Raw genomic sequence first — 14,184 nt, forward strand, 5'->3', positions numbered from 1 at the left:
CTGGCTACAGAACAGCCTAATGAAGCAGAGATGGGCTGGTGAGATGGCTCGGCAGGTAAAGGCACTTGATACCAAGCCTGATGACTTGGTGTTTGATCCTAGGGACTCATATGGTAGAAGGACAACCCTAAATTCTAGAAGTTGTCCTCACCTCCACAATACACCATGCCACACACGTACACAAACACATGCTCATGCACACACATAAAATATGTAATTAAAACATGTCTTAATGAGGAGGAGGGGGATGGGCAGAAAAGGAGGTGTGTCAAGGAGGAGAAGATGAGGAGCAGGAGTGAGCTGGGTGATAAGTTTGCCCAACTAATGGTTTATTGGTCTTTAAATGCAGATTATTCCCCCACATAGCTTACTTTTTTTTTTTTTTTTTAACGTTCATCCTGTCAGTGGTTTAGTTTGGGGCCTGTGACATTTAGCTTTTGAAAACAACTACAAAATGCCCAAGTCTTTGATCCAAGGCACAGAAGTCTGCACATCACACATGGCTAGGTCAAACATCCCTCCCTCCTTGTCATCATCCTTTTTAAGAAAAAGAATAATCTTCTTGATCCATATGAGAGATGTTTGGCCAAGAAAGAATGAACTTTGTTTTGTGTACTTGGTTGTACAAATACTAAAACTTACACTAGAGCCCATAAAAGTTGTGAGGTGATTTTGTTTTGTTTTTTGAGACAAGATTTTTCAATGTAATCAGCCTTGGTTGTCTTGGACTCACTTTGTAGACTAGGCTGGCCTTGAACTCATAGAGATCCACCTGCCTCTGCCTCCTGAGTGCTCGGTTTAAAGGAGTATACTACCATGTTCAGCTGTGAGGTGAAATTTTTCTATCAGCCTCAATGACTGGCATAGATAACTGCAACAAATACCCATAGCACAATAGACAAAGAGGCGCTGTTATATACAAGCTCACTTTTACTATATTTTAAAAATTAGAGATTGGGGAAATGATTCAGGGCGACCATGTTTGTGACATCATTATAAAGAACAGAGTTCAAATCCCCTATTCCACCTGAGGAAGGCAGCCATGGCTGCTTGCCTGTCACCCCAGTGCTGAAGGGCAGAGGCAAGAGGACCACTGTGGCATGTCAGGGTTAGCTCTGGGATCAGTGAAAGACCCTATTTCAAGAAAATAAAGTAAATGAAGATAGAGCAGGTTATCCACACATACACAGTGAAGCAGGTACCTACACACAGATGAGTAGACAGCACACACATACATCACACAGACACACATATATATACTAAATAAACATAAAGCTGTTTTCTTAAGCTGTAGAGATAGCTCAGTGGTAGAATTCTTTCTTGTTATATGTGAGGCCCTGTGTTCAATATCTCCAACAACTCAAAAATAATTATGGTGTCCATGTGTGGTCCTGGCACTCAGGAGACAGACACAGGCAGATGGCTGTGAGCTGGAGGCCAGTCTGGTATACATAGCAAGGTCTAGGCCTGCCAAAGCTGCACAGTACATCCATCTAAAACAAGGCAACAAAACCAAAAATAAGTATAATAAAGTATATTCACCTGGTGATGGTGGTGCACATTTTAATCCCAACATTTGGGAGGCAGAGGTAGGCAGACCTCTGAATTTGAAGCCAGCCTGGTCTACATACTGAGTTCTAGGACAACCAGGGCTACACACAAAAAAACCCTGTCTAGAAAAATAAAAATAAATTATTTAAGGAAATTAAATATTGTCTTAGAAGTTGCCCTTGGGTCACAAACAAACTTTACAGTGCAGCAGTAATTTGACTGGGGATGGGGGGAGTCTGCCCAACTCTGTCATTCCCTTTTAGATCCCAAGTAAAAGACATGATTTATTAACAAGCTGCTGGCTCGATGTCAGGCAGGTTCTGAGCTATTCTAAGCCAACTATTAACAACCAGATAAATGCACCATTATTGGCTGTCTTAGGGTTTTCCTGCTGTGAATAGACACCATGAGCAAGGCAACTCTTCTGAGGACAACATTTAATTGGGGCTGGCTTACAGGTTCAGAGGTTCAGTCCATTATCATCAAGTCAGGAACATGGCAGCATCCAGGCAGGCATGGTGCAGGGAGAGCTGAGAGTTCTACATCTTCATCTAAAGGCTGGCTTCCAGGCAGCTTGGTTGAGGGTATTAAAGCCCATGCCCACAGTGACACACCTGCTCCAACAAAGTCACACTTCCAAATAGTGCCACTTCCTGTTTCCCCTGGCTTTCCTGGAACTCACTCTGTAGACCAGGCTGGCCTCGAACTCAGAAATCTACCTGCCTCTGCCTCCAAGTGCTGGGATTAAAGGCCTGCACCACCGCTGCCTGGCTTGTCAGAAGTTATACTGGCATGGCACAGTTTGTTTTTCTCCTTCTTTATTACAGAGTTAAGTCCCCAAAGACCACAGATTGAGATGTGTTACCTTTGTTAGCATTCTCAACAGCAGTCTAGTCCCAGAGCCAGGTCTGCAGGGGTTCCCAGTCACCAGGAGTCTGACTCCATGCCAGAGATCAGCTTCCTACTGCCACTGAGAACCCAGATAGCATGGAATCTTTTCATTCCAAGCTGCACTGCTGAGAGCTCAAAGTTGATCTGTCTTTTGAGGGAATTAGAGCCCCAGCCTGTGTGACTACTCAGTGCCTTGTGGGGCATTCACTACTTCAGGCCTTGCTCTGAGCTAAGCAGACCTTCTCTGACAGCTGCCTCTAAACCTTGCCTTCCCTACATCTCCTCTCTCTTCTCCCTTCTCTTGCTTGCCCCCACCCCAACAACCACCTTCTTTCTACTTCCTGAGACAAGGTTCTATGGCCCAGGCTACCCTCAAGCTGGCCTGTAGCTGGATGATCTGAATTCCTGATCCCCCTGCCTCCTTCAACTGCTGGTATTCCAGGTTATCTGCAGCCACATGGGGATTCGAAACTGTCATCTGAATGATTATATTTACTTTGTTTGGGTGTCCTAACTTCTGTGTGCACATGCACTGTACTGCATGACCTAAGACCTTGGCACTGTCTGCCAAAGCTGGGCCACTGTATGGAAGGAACACAACACACATGGACCAGCACACTTCATGAGTTAGCATGAGAGGAAGCCCTAAAATAAACTGTCAGGAGCCAACTTGGGAGAAGCTAAAAACTAGCAGGTGACATTCCTGAGATGGGTCCACTTTGGATTCTAATTTATGACAGAACTAGGGTAAGTAAGGTCCATCAGAAATTCATTTTTAGGAAAGATTCCTGCTGTTGATGTTTCCTGTTATTAAATATATGTGACAATCACTAGGTATTAACCCTACTTAATGAGCAGATCTCTGGAGAACAATGAAGATGTACTGTCTTGTGATGCTATATAGACAATTTCTATTTGTTTTCTTTTTTAGTTTTTTTTGAGACAGGGTTTCTCTGTGTAGTCCTGGCCATCCTGGAACTCACTCTGTAGACCAGTCTGGCCTTGAACTCAGAAATCCACCTGCCTTTGCCTCCCAAGTGCTGGGATTAAAGGCGTGGGCCACCACCGCCCCACAAATAGATGATTTGTTAATTCTTAATGATGATCCTGGAAGAATTCCTAAAATAATGTCAGTGGTTACTAAACTCTTCTATACTGAAACTACTATTAGGTTCTCTCTCTCTCTCTCTCTCTCTCTCTCTCTCTCTCTCTCTTTCTCTCTCTCTCTGTTTCTCTCACTCTCTCTCTCCTCTTTAAATTTATTTAATGTATCAGAGTACACATTCACTGTCTTAAGAAATACCAGAAGAGGGCATTGGATCCCATTACAGATGGCTGTGAGCCACCATGTGGTTGCTGCTGGGAACTGAACTCAGGACCTCTGGAAGAGCAGTCAGTCAACCCTGAGTCATCTCTCCAGCCCCTATTAGGTCTTCTCTGATGTCAAAACTGCAAGAACTCTGCCAGTCTTTAGAAAACTAGAAGCCACATGCCTCTACTAAATAAAAGTTTATTTACAGAAGTTAAAAAGCACCATTTACATGACAGGAGATGTGTGTGCTGAAGAAATTAAACCAGGAAAACATGTCAGTGGGAGTCACAGGCCTCTTGTTCAATGTTGGCAGCCACTGCAGAGGCCAGGCTGTCCTCCTGGCTTTTCAGCCATTCACCTGGATGGAGAGAGAGCAGACAAGTGGAAAAGGCCTGTGCTGAAGTCACTGCTCCAAGGGCAGGCCCCCACTGGCCAGAGTGCACTTACACATAAGCTCTGCAGTGGCTCTCTGGGTCCGCTTCTCCAGCTTCTCCAGCTTCTTAGCCACATCTCTCTTGAGATCCCTACATCAGGAGATAGGTGAAACGCAGAAGTTAAGGGATAGAGATGGATGGGCAAGCAGATAGGGCTTAGGCCTCTGTTGTAACTGTGAAGTAGGGAACCCAATCCCTTCAAGCCTGGAAGCCCCTCTGAGTGAGCTGAGAATATGGGTGAGGGAAGGTGCTGTAGGCACGTCTCTAGGTGCCTGTAGATCTGTGGGGTGGGTGACAGCACCTACCACAGTGCTTTAATTTGATGAAACAGCCATGAGGTATGTGCTGAAGGAACTGCAGAACTAGAGAACTCAGGCTGATTTTAGGAATTCTGGAAGCCCCAGGAGTGGGGGTGGGAGGCTGTGGCCAGAGGGGGAATAGGGCTGACAGTTGGCCACCACAAGTTTCTCTCTGATGCTGACTTAGGGGACATAGAAGGGGGATCCCAAGGAGCCAGCCACCATTCTGTTTCAGTCTTCTACCTTGACTGAGTGTGTGGTAGGCGTCCCCTTCTCTCAGTTAGCTCGGTGGAGTTAGGAAGGATGATGGATGGTAGGGTCCAGAAGAGCAGAGAAGGTAGCATCATGCTCTCCCCAGAGCAGCATCTCAGGCAAGATAAATATCAGAGCACTGCAGAAAGATCCCAGGGCCACACCATGCTAGCCCTTAACTTCTGTGTTTCACCTATCTCCTGATGTAGGGATCTCAAGAGAGATGTGGCCAAGAAGCTGGAGAAGGGACCCAGAGAGCCATTGCAGAGATGATCCGTAAGTGCACTCTGGCCAGTGGGGGCCTGCCCTTGGAGCAGAGACTTCAGCACAGGCCTTTTCCACTTGTTTGCTCTCTCTCCATCCAGGTGAACGGCTGAAAAGCCAGGAGGACAGCCTGACCTCTGCAGTGGCTGCCAACATTTAACAAGAGGCCTGTGACTCCCACTGACATGTTTTCCCTATTTCATCTCTTCATCACAGACATCTCCTCTAATGTAAATGGTGCTTTTCAACTTCTGTAAATAAAGCTTTATTTAGTAGAGTCATGTGGCTTCTAGTTTTCTAAAGACTGGCAGAGTTCTTGCAGTTTTGACATCAGAGAAGACCTAATAGGGGCTGGAGAGATGACTCAGGGTTGACTGACTGCTCTTCCAGAGGTCCTGAGTTCAGTTCCCAGCAGCAACCACATGGTGGCTCACAGCCATCTGTAATGGGATCCAATGCCCTCTTCTGGTATTTCTTAAGACAGTGAGGCTATCACACTGCTCTCCCTGATCCTGCACTGCTACCAGCAATGCATCTCTTTCCTCTCCCAGTCAGAGCTATGGGTCAGTTCTACTAGAGATCAGGCTGTGGTATGCTAGGGTTTAGCTGTGATCTTGGAGCCTGGGCTAAGCTGTGAGCTTCTTGGTTGGTTCTCTAGATGACATCATCTCGCTTGTCATCATGAAGACTGATGTAGGTACAGCCATCTGGAGCTCCCCTCCAGGAAGATTTCACCTACAGTTTGCAGGGCCAGCCCCAGCAGACTTCTTTCTTATCCTGGTTCTTCTTGAGGCAGCAGAGTGAGAGGAGCTGTGAAGAAGGTGAGACTTGGTCTTAGGAGATATTTAGGATTATTTTATAATAATGAAACATTTACCTAAGTCTAAGTCACTTTGCTACTGTAGCTGTCCTACCTTGAGGCCAGAAACTGCAGTCTCTTGGGTTCAACCTCAATGTAAAACAGCAGGCTATTAAGTAAAGGATTAATTGTTAGAGCCATTCCCCCTTTGTCCAGATGCTTCTCCCTGGTCAGGCTAGGGGGAAGGGTGGAGAAGTAAACTCCTATTGAACCAGGGGAAGAGAGTCAAGCTAGCAGGAGGAAAAACTTTTACATAAGCAAATATGGAGTAAGCTCATATAAATTCATAGACAGATTCATGCATGCACACTTATACATTTTTATTCAAACCAGTGAGGTCCAGCTTGTATATGTTCTCACAGTTACAGTTGGACACACATACCCATACTAACATGCATTTGGAGCAAAAGACCAAGCACCAGTGCAGAAAGAACTCACTCATTCTGGATGAAAAATGAGCTCCAATCTTTCTTGCATAGAGAAAGAAAAAGCTTCTGCCCTTTTATTGCTAACTGAATTAAACCCAAATCTGTAAGAGAAGAAAGTTTTCTTCTCTTTAATAAGACTAAGCCTGCCTTGCTATTAAGAAAAGGCTTGCTCTGTCCCATGGACAGGAGAAGCCTGCCTGCTCCTTCTCTTCTCTCTGCAGCTTCCTCTGTTTTCCTTCTTCCCTTAGCATGCTGCATATTGCTCTCTTAGTTTTTTAAGTTGCCTTATAGTTTATAAGTTATTCCAGTCTGCATTCTTGTCCTACTCTCTCCTCCTGCTCTGATGTCACAGTGATGTTTTTACTCTTAATACCATTGCTCTCAATGGTATGTATTTACTTCTAAGTTCTTCTTGTGTTCAGTTTTGTGTACAAAAGTTCTCCTCACCTCAGTTTTGACTCTGAAACAAACCTATCTACAATGAATCAATTCCAAAACTGGTTATTGTATCATCAATTCTTATACACTGCAAATGAGAAAAGCAGGTTCATTTCCAGGCTTTTCTTTAGCTTAAAGAAAAAAAAAAATCAAGGGCCTAGTGAGATGGCTCAGTGGTTAAGAGAACCAAGTATTCCTCCAGAGGTCCTGAATTCCATTCCCAGCAACCACGTGGTGACTCACAACCATCTGTAATGGGATCTGATGCCATCTTTGGGCATGCAGGTATACATGCAGATACAGCAAATAAAATAAAGAAAGAAGTTTTTCTTTTTAAAAAAATCACACACTCTCTCACACACACTCTCACACTCTCTCACACAATTTCTCACACACTCACACACATACTCACACATTCATACAAACACTCATAGACACACACACACACACACACACTCTCTCTCTCTCTCACACACACACATACCTACACACACATACACACCACCAGCAGCAGTGTAAGTAACAAAAAGCGAAAAGCATAATTAAATTTAGTAAAATATTAGAGGCAGCAATCAATATAGCCATTTCTAAGCCCTAGCTCCATTTGCATGAAAATTATTAATTACCTCTTCTTCCCTCTAAACATAATCTCCCCTTTGAGTCAATCTTGCCTCCTTTGAAAGGCAACCTGGTGAAGTCCTTGTTTCCATGGAGCACATGACTCAGTCTCACAAGCTTCTCATCTTCTGGGTCTAATGGTCAAACTACCTCTGCCCGAGTCACAATGGAATTATCCACTGCAGGTATCACAAGACTGATAACTATTGTCTTCAAAGGAAACAACCGAGCTGACAAAGTAGTTTGAGCTGTTTCACCCATTACAGGACACTCTTACACTCCTCCAAGGTCCTTACTTCCTTGACATCCCCCCTCATAAATAACACTAACCTGGCATTTCCCCTTTTGCTTCAGACCCCAACCTCGGCCTACCAACTCCTTAATGTCATGCAACCTGGGCACTTTAAAGATTGCTGGCTATGTGTACCCCCTGAACAAACTCACAATTGCCACTTACAGCTTCTCCAGTGACCCTGTCAAGTCATCTTACTTCACCTTTCACCAGCTGCCCTGACTCTGCTGTTGCCAAGGCCCCATACCTTTTCTCTATCACTCTTAACTATAGACTTAAGGTGTTTCTCATACTAATCTATATAATCAACTATCATATTCACAAGGTCAAATTTTCAAGTTTCCTTTAATTGTCTTTTAAATGTAAACTTAAATGTTTATCATCATGCTAAATTTATATAGATTCAATCTCCCAGATGGAAGGAGAAAGCCCTTCTTGCCTTTTCTGCTCCACAAAAGGTTTTTGTCTTCCCTAAATGCATCTCAAATAGTGTTCATGTGGTTAACAGATTTATCTCTTTTGTAAACTTATAAGCTCCAGGAAACCCACTCAGATCCATGTATCATAGACCAAACACACTCCATCTAGATAAGTACACCTGCCAATCAATAGCCTAAGTTTCTACCTGTTACCTATTCCAGAGGATGGGATTTCTCTCCTGTTCCCTGGGATTGGGACTTCTCTCACCCCAACCACCAAGACCTAAGGGTTTCAAATGTACACCTAAGAAGATTATTCTCCCCAAAGTACTAAACTTTATTCTCTACCTCTAATATATATACATATTTCAGCATCTTGCTATGTCCAGGCATCTACTCAAAATCTGCATCCAGGACAGCTCCAGAGAAGCAACCCACAGATGCGCCAACACCTGCTCTCACAGACACAGATGCTTCTACTGGACCTGCTTCTTTCTATCCACAGATGGTCCCACAGATCCTGGATAGCAAGGAAACAGCCAATTCTCCTAAGACTGGACCAACATCCCCACCTCCATTTTCTTAAGTGTTGGGAGCCGACTTTTAGCAGAAAGCGGCTATCAGCTTTGCAGCCATCTTGAGCCATATACCCTGACATGAGGCTTGTTTTTCAACAGGCTACAATAGCTGAAGCATACTCTGATATCCCACATATTTTGTTTTGCTGTTTAGTGCCCCCAGCTGTAAGGAGCACGTGGTAGCCACGCCTGCAAGGCATGCAGTTCACGTGCTGTCCACGTGCTATCCATGCCATACATGCCTGTAAGGTGCACGTGCTATCCATGCTTGTAAGACTTACATCGTATCAACACCTGCAAGGCAGGTGGTATCCACTCACCTACAAGGCACTTGGCAAAAGCGTATAAATACCCCAGATTTCCCTTCAATAAACGAGACTGGAGACTTGATCAGAACCCCTGTCTTGTCTCCATTCTTCTCATCTCTTCCCCTTTACCTCCTCTCTCTCTCTCTCTCTCTCTCTCTCTCTCTCTCTCTCTCTCTCTCTCTAGACCCCGACCTGCGGAACAGAGCGGGCACCAACACTTAGGTTTCCCAGGGACACAACACCTCAAAGTCAGCAGAAAATAGCTAAAGATCACGATGACCCTATCCCTGGTTCACCACCACCTCTTTCTAGTTTCTCCTTTTAATAATTAAACCAAAATGGAGGAATGTCAGCATGCCTTCTAGGCTCCAGCCTAGGAAACAGCCAAGTAGGCCTGGCTTGCCATAAAAAAGGCTGTTTGTCCCCTCCTTGCTCTCTCTGCCCCTTCTGTCTGGCTCTTTTCTCTCCTTAACCCCCATTTCCCTTTTCATTCTCCCCTCCCCTCTTTTTCTCTCCTCCCTTCTCAATGCCTTAAATAACCTCTATTCTATACTATACCCATCATATGTTTGGTACCTCAGGGGGAAGGGATGCCTCAAGGTCGGCCCACCAAGGCACCCTCCCACCTCACCAGACTTTGCTCTACAAAACATATCCTGATCTTTTTTTAAAAACACAACATAATCTACTTCTTCCTCTGTCTGCTCTGGACTCTTCTAGATGCCTCTGGCAGCTCTCTTATATCTACAGTAAACAACCTTAATCATTATCATGGAGAGTCATGTCAGCAGTTTCTTTACTGAATCCCCTCAAATAGCAAAAAAAAAAAAAACCTCAAAGCATTTCCAGCAAAATCAGGAACAAGACAAGTATATCCACACTCTCTACTCTCCCTCAAAATGGTATTGTTTTAGCTAGAATAATCAAACAAGGGAAACAAAGAAAAGGGATGTCAATAGGAAAGAGAAGCCAGAGTTTCCTCATTGGCAGACACTATGAGCCTGTACTTAGAGACCCCGAGACTCCACAGGAACACTCTTAGAACTGATAAACTTCCAGCAGATTGATAGGCTATGAACTTAACATGGAAAAAAAATAGTGCCCTTCCTATACAGCAATAGACACAGTGAGAGAGGATCAGGGAAGCCATCCCATCCACAGCAGCCTTGAAACTCTACTCTGAAACAGCCTGGTGGATGTGGTACACGCTTTTGATCCCAGCAGGCAGAGGTTGGCAGATCTCAGAGTTTGAGGCCAGCCTAGTCTACAGAGCAAGTGTCCCCCAAGGCTCTCACACAGTGAAACCCTGTTCCAAACCAAAAATACAACAAACAAACCCTGGAGTAAGAGGCCAGAGTGATGGGTCAGCAGCTCAGAGCAAGTGATGCTCTTGCAGAGGACCCTAGGTGGGTTCCCAAAGCCTACACAACATCTCAGTCTCTGGCCTCGGCCAGCAGGCACCAACCACAAACTAACACAGGCACACACACATATAAAATAAAAAATATATCTGGCACCAACCATAAAATAACAAGGCACATACATATATAAAATAAAAAAAAAAAAACATATCTTAAAAAGGAATACCTGGAGAAACACAACCTAGTATGTGAACAATCTCTATGATAAAAACTTTGAAACAGGCCTGGCAGTGGTGTTGCATGCCTTTAATTCCAGCACTTGGGAGGCAGAGGCAGGTGGATTTCTGAGTTCGAGGCCAGCCTGGTCTACAGAGTGAGTTCCATGACAGCCAGAAATACACAGAGAAACCCTGTCTCAAAAAAAAAAACACAAAAAAAAAATTGAAACACTGACAGGCACTGAGAGATAGCTTAGCCGAGGATCCGAGTCCAGCCCACAGCTCCAGTGCCCACAGCTTACAGCCATGTGTAACTACAGTTTTAAGGGACTTGACACCCTCTTGTGACCTCCACAGGCAGCAGACACACTTGCATCACACATACATATATGCACAGAAAACACTCATAAAATAATTAAATCTAAAAAAGGGAGGACAAAGCAGGTGTGTCGTGTAAACCTTTGACACATGGGGGGCCAAGGTAGGTGGATCTACATGGGGACTTCTAGGACAGTCAGGTCTATACAGGGAGATCCTCTCTCATCATCACCAACAACAAAAAGATGAAATTACAATTCACATCCAGGTAACTTTTGCTACTCATTGGCCAGACTCACCTTGTAAATATCCCAGGTGGAAATCTCGGCCTCGGAATTTATGATACAGACAACTGATCTGTCTTGTCGGTTTCTTATTAAGCCAAGCTCGGAGAGATAACATACATATTCCCAAAATCCTGCAAGAAAACCCCAACAATATTTGGACACCAGACAGTTGAGGGGCAACTCAAACCAAAGAAGGTATCTTTCTTTTTCCTCTACCTTGTAGAAGGCTTGTATAAAAGTTGTGGGAAGGATGAAGCAGAGGCAGTCAAGCACACTGCAGGATGGTCATTGGTTCAGATACAGTTACTCTTTAATGTGCTTCTATAGATACAAAATGGGTATTGGGGGCTGGGGCTGGAACTCAGTGGGCAGAGTGCTCAGTTCTGTTCCTAGAGGCCTATAAACCGTAACCCAGTTCTCATTTGGAGGCAGAAGGATCAAGGTGATTGGTGTTTTCTACATGAAGAATTTGAGGTCAGCCTGTAATACATGAGATCCTGTCTTGGGAGAAAGAGAGAGAGAGAGAGAGAGAGAGAGAGAGAGAGAGAGAGAGAGAGAGAGAGAGAGAGAGAACACAAAGGAAAAAAGAAACAAAGAAACAAAGAAACAAAAGAAATAAAACAGCCAGATATAAAGATGTCCCAGTCCCAGTGAAGGCAAGCTGCAGATCTTGAGTTAGAGGCTAGCGTAGTCTACAGATCAAGTTCCAGGCTAGCCACAGAGATTTAGTTTCAAAACAAACAGAAAAGGTAAGATTTTTCCCATCAGGAGAACTGATTCCACAAAGTTCTCTACACACAGATACACACACACAGTGCCATGTACACACATCACATATACACACTAAAAATAAGTGAAAGAAATTTAAAAGTATCTCTCCATCAGAAAGCTGTTCTAAGGAAGTGTTTAAAGAAAAAGATAACTACTAAAGCCTATCTAATGATTTCCCCACTAAATTCTCTCTGTACTCTAGGGAAGGTATGAAGCCTTCAGGGCAACAGAGTGATATGTATAGACCTGGATTAAGATTTTGAGCAACCACTCAGCAGATCACAGATTGGTTCTATGGCTAGGTTAGCACGGCAGCCACATCCCATTAAACTACAAGTCCCTTCCTCTTAATGAGTGAGAATGTAGGACTGCAGAGAATGGGAAAAACCAAGTGGGTGTCTCTTCTAGCAAACCTGATGTCTTCGTGTGAATTTTTTTGTAAGTGAAATCTTTTAGCTTTGCCCGGGACTTGGAGTGTTCTTGCCATATTCGGTAAACAAAGAACTGCTTCCATGTCTCTGTGCCCAGGAGCTGTGGGGTGACATCCTCACAGAAGTGCCATCTCTTCACACAGAGTTTCCTGCAATGCACAGTTGCAATCTCATCAGGCTGACCCCAGTCACCTCACCTTAGAGCCACAGTTACAGTGAGCACAACTTTTATTCACTAACCATCCTCACACAGCAGAGGTCCTGGTCCAGACTCAGAAGGCCTCCTCTTCCCTTCCTGCCCCATCTCATCCCTTCTTCCCCTCTCACCCCGCCCCTCTCCTTACTTCCACAGGATGTCACTGCTTGCAATTGCATTCCAGTCCTATGGGAGAGAAAAGAATCCTTAAATCAACAACAGCCCCCTTCCCCTTGCTCTCAATTTGGTCTGTGCTGGGCCTACACAGGTTAATCAAGCACAGTCCTAGCTCCCCAGGCCCAGCCAGCCTGGAGAGACCTACCCCAGCAAACACAAATCACCTTGGGAGGGCTCAGAGGAAGGAGGGCCAGTCTCCACAGGTCTGACAGGGACTCTCAAGGATGCCACATATCAGCAGCACTTCCCCTCAAGGCAGCTTGTTCTTTTCATTTAGCAGAATGTTGTTGTCACTGTTGCTGCTCTGAGATAGGGTGTCTAAGTAGCCTGGGCTGGTTCTAAATTCATGTAATTGAGTATGACCCAAACTCCTGCCATCTTGCTTTCACCTCCCAAGTGCTTCCATTACAGGCATGTGCCACCACTCCTGCCTCATTGAACTGTAGTTGAGGTCTTCAGAGTGGATAATGCTAACCCATGAGAATATATATCTGTTTGCTTTTCTGTAGGTTGGCTCTCCTGTTGGTCAAGAGAAGCAGCTGAGTTCCTGAGACATTAATGTGTCAGAGCTGAGTAGACAGGTCAGAATGAGGTAAGTTTAAGGAGGGAAGAGAAGCACAAGAAGGAAGGGAAGGAAGGGAAGGAAGGGAAGGAAGGTTGTGTGAGTACAATGCTGGGATATCTGAGACAAGTTCAAAGGGGCCTTATGATGCACCAGAAGGAGAGTTCAGCTTAGGAGCTTTTTTTACCTTGTTCACTTGGGCAGCCTGTAGCAAACTGATGCCAACCAGATAGGAGAGGATTCTTAGCAGCTCCACATAAGGAAAATCAAACTCCATCTTACTGGGCCTAAGTCCACATTTCTCCTCCCCAGCTTGCTCCAATTTTAAAGGCTTGGCCAAATATTTAACAGAGCTGCCACCTGCAACTCCTCGGGCTTTGATTGCAGCAAGCTGCAGGTGTGTAGACTCTCAGCCTCACATCAATGCACACACACACACACACACACACACACACACACACACACACAAACACACACACACACACTCACCGGAGCCAGATACACTCAGCTAAGAGTGTTCACACCTAAATTCACTCCACAGTGTTATTCATCTCATAGATGAGCTCAACAACCCCTGCCTGGCACTGTGGAGACCAAAAAAGTACATGAGCTGGGGTAGCCCCCATTGATGATGTACTTGTAAGAACTTTCTAGAAAATACAGAGTAATACACTAATTTTCAACAGGCTAAAGACTGAGACTTTGTGTCAGAAATAGAAAAGTAAGAGTCATGCTGATTTTGTTCATGCTTGTTATGTTAGTAACCAGAAATCGGAATGTGTTTTCATCTAACATTACCTTCTCCTGTGCGGCCACAGGGTGGAGCTTAAGTCCTGGACCCTTGGTAACTGTGCTCCTTTGTCATTTAAAACAATAACTCAGGGTTGGGGATTTAGCTGAGTGGTAGAGCACTTGTCTAG

General features: G+C 44.6%; 1 protein-coding gene across 3 annotated transcripts in view; it reads right to left on the reverse strand.

The window, feature by feature from the left end:
* Positions 1 to 14,184, reverse strand: part of LOC117693684 (uncharacterized) — a 122,997-nt gene that overhangs the window by 79,013 nt on the left and 29,800 nt on the right. The gene's annotated exons all lie outside the window — the stretch shown is intronic.

The sequence above is a fragment of the Arvicanthis niloticus genome, chromosome 21, assembly GCF_011762505.2.
Source record: "Arvicanthis niloticus isolate mArvNil1 chromosome 21, mArvNil1.pat.X, whole genome shotgun sequence".
Taxonomy (NCBI): Eukaryota; Metazoa; Chordata; class Mammalia; order Rodentia; family Muridae; genus Arvicanthis; species Arvicanthis niloticus.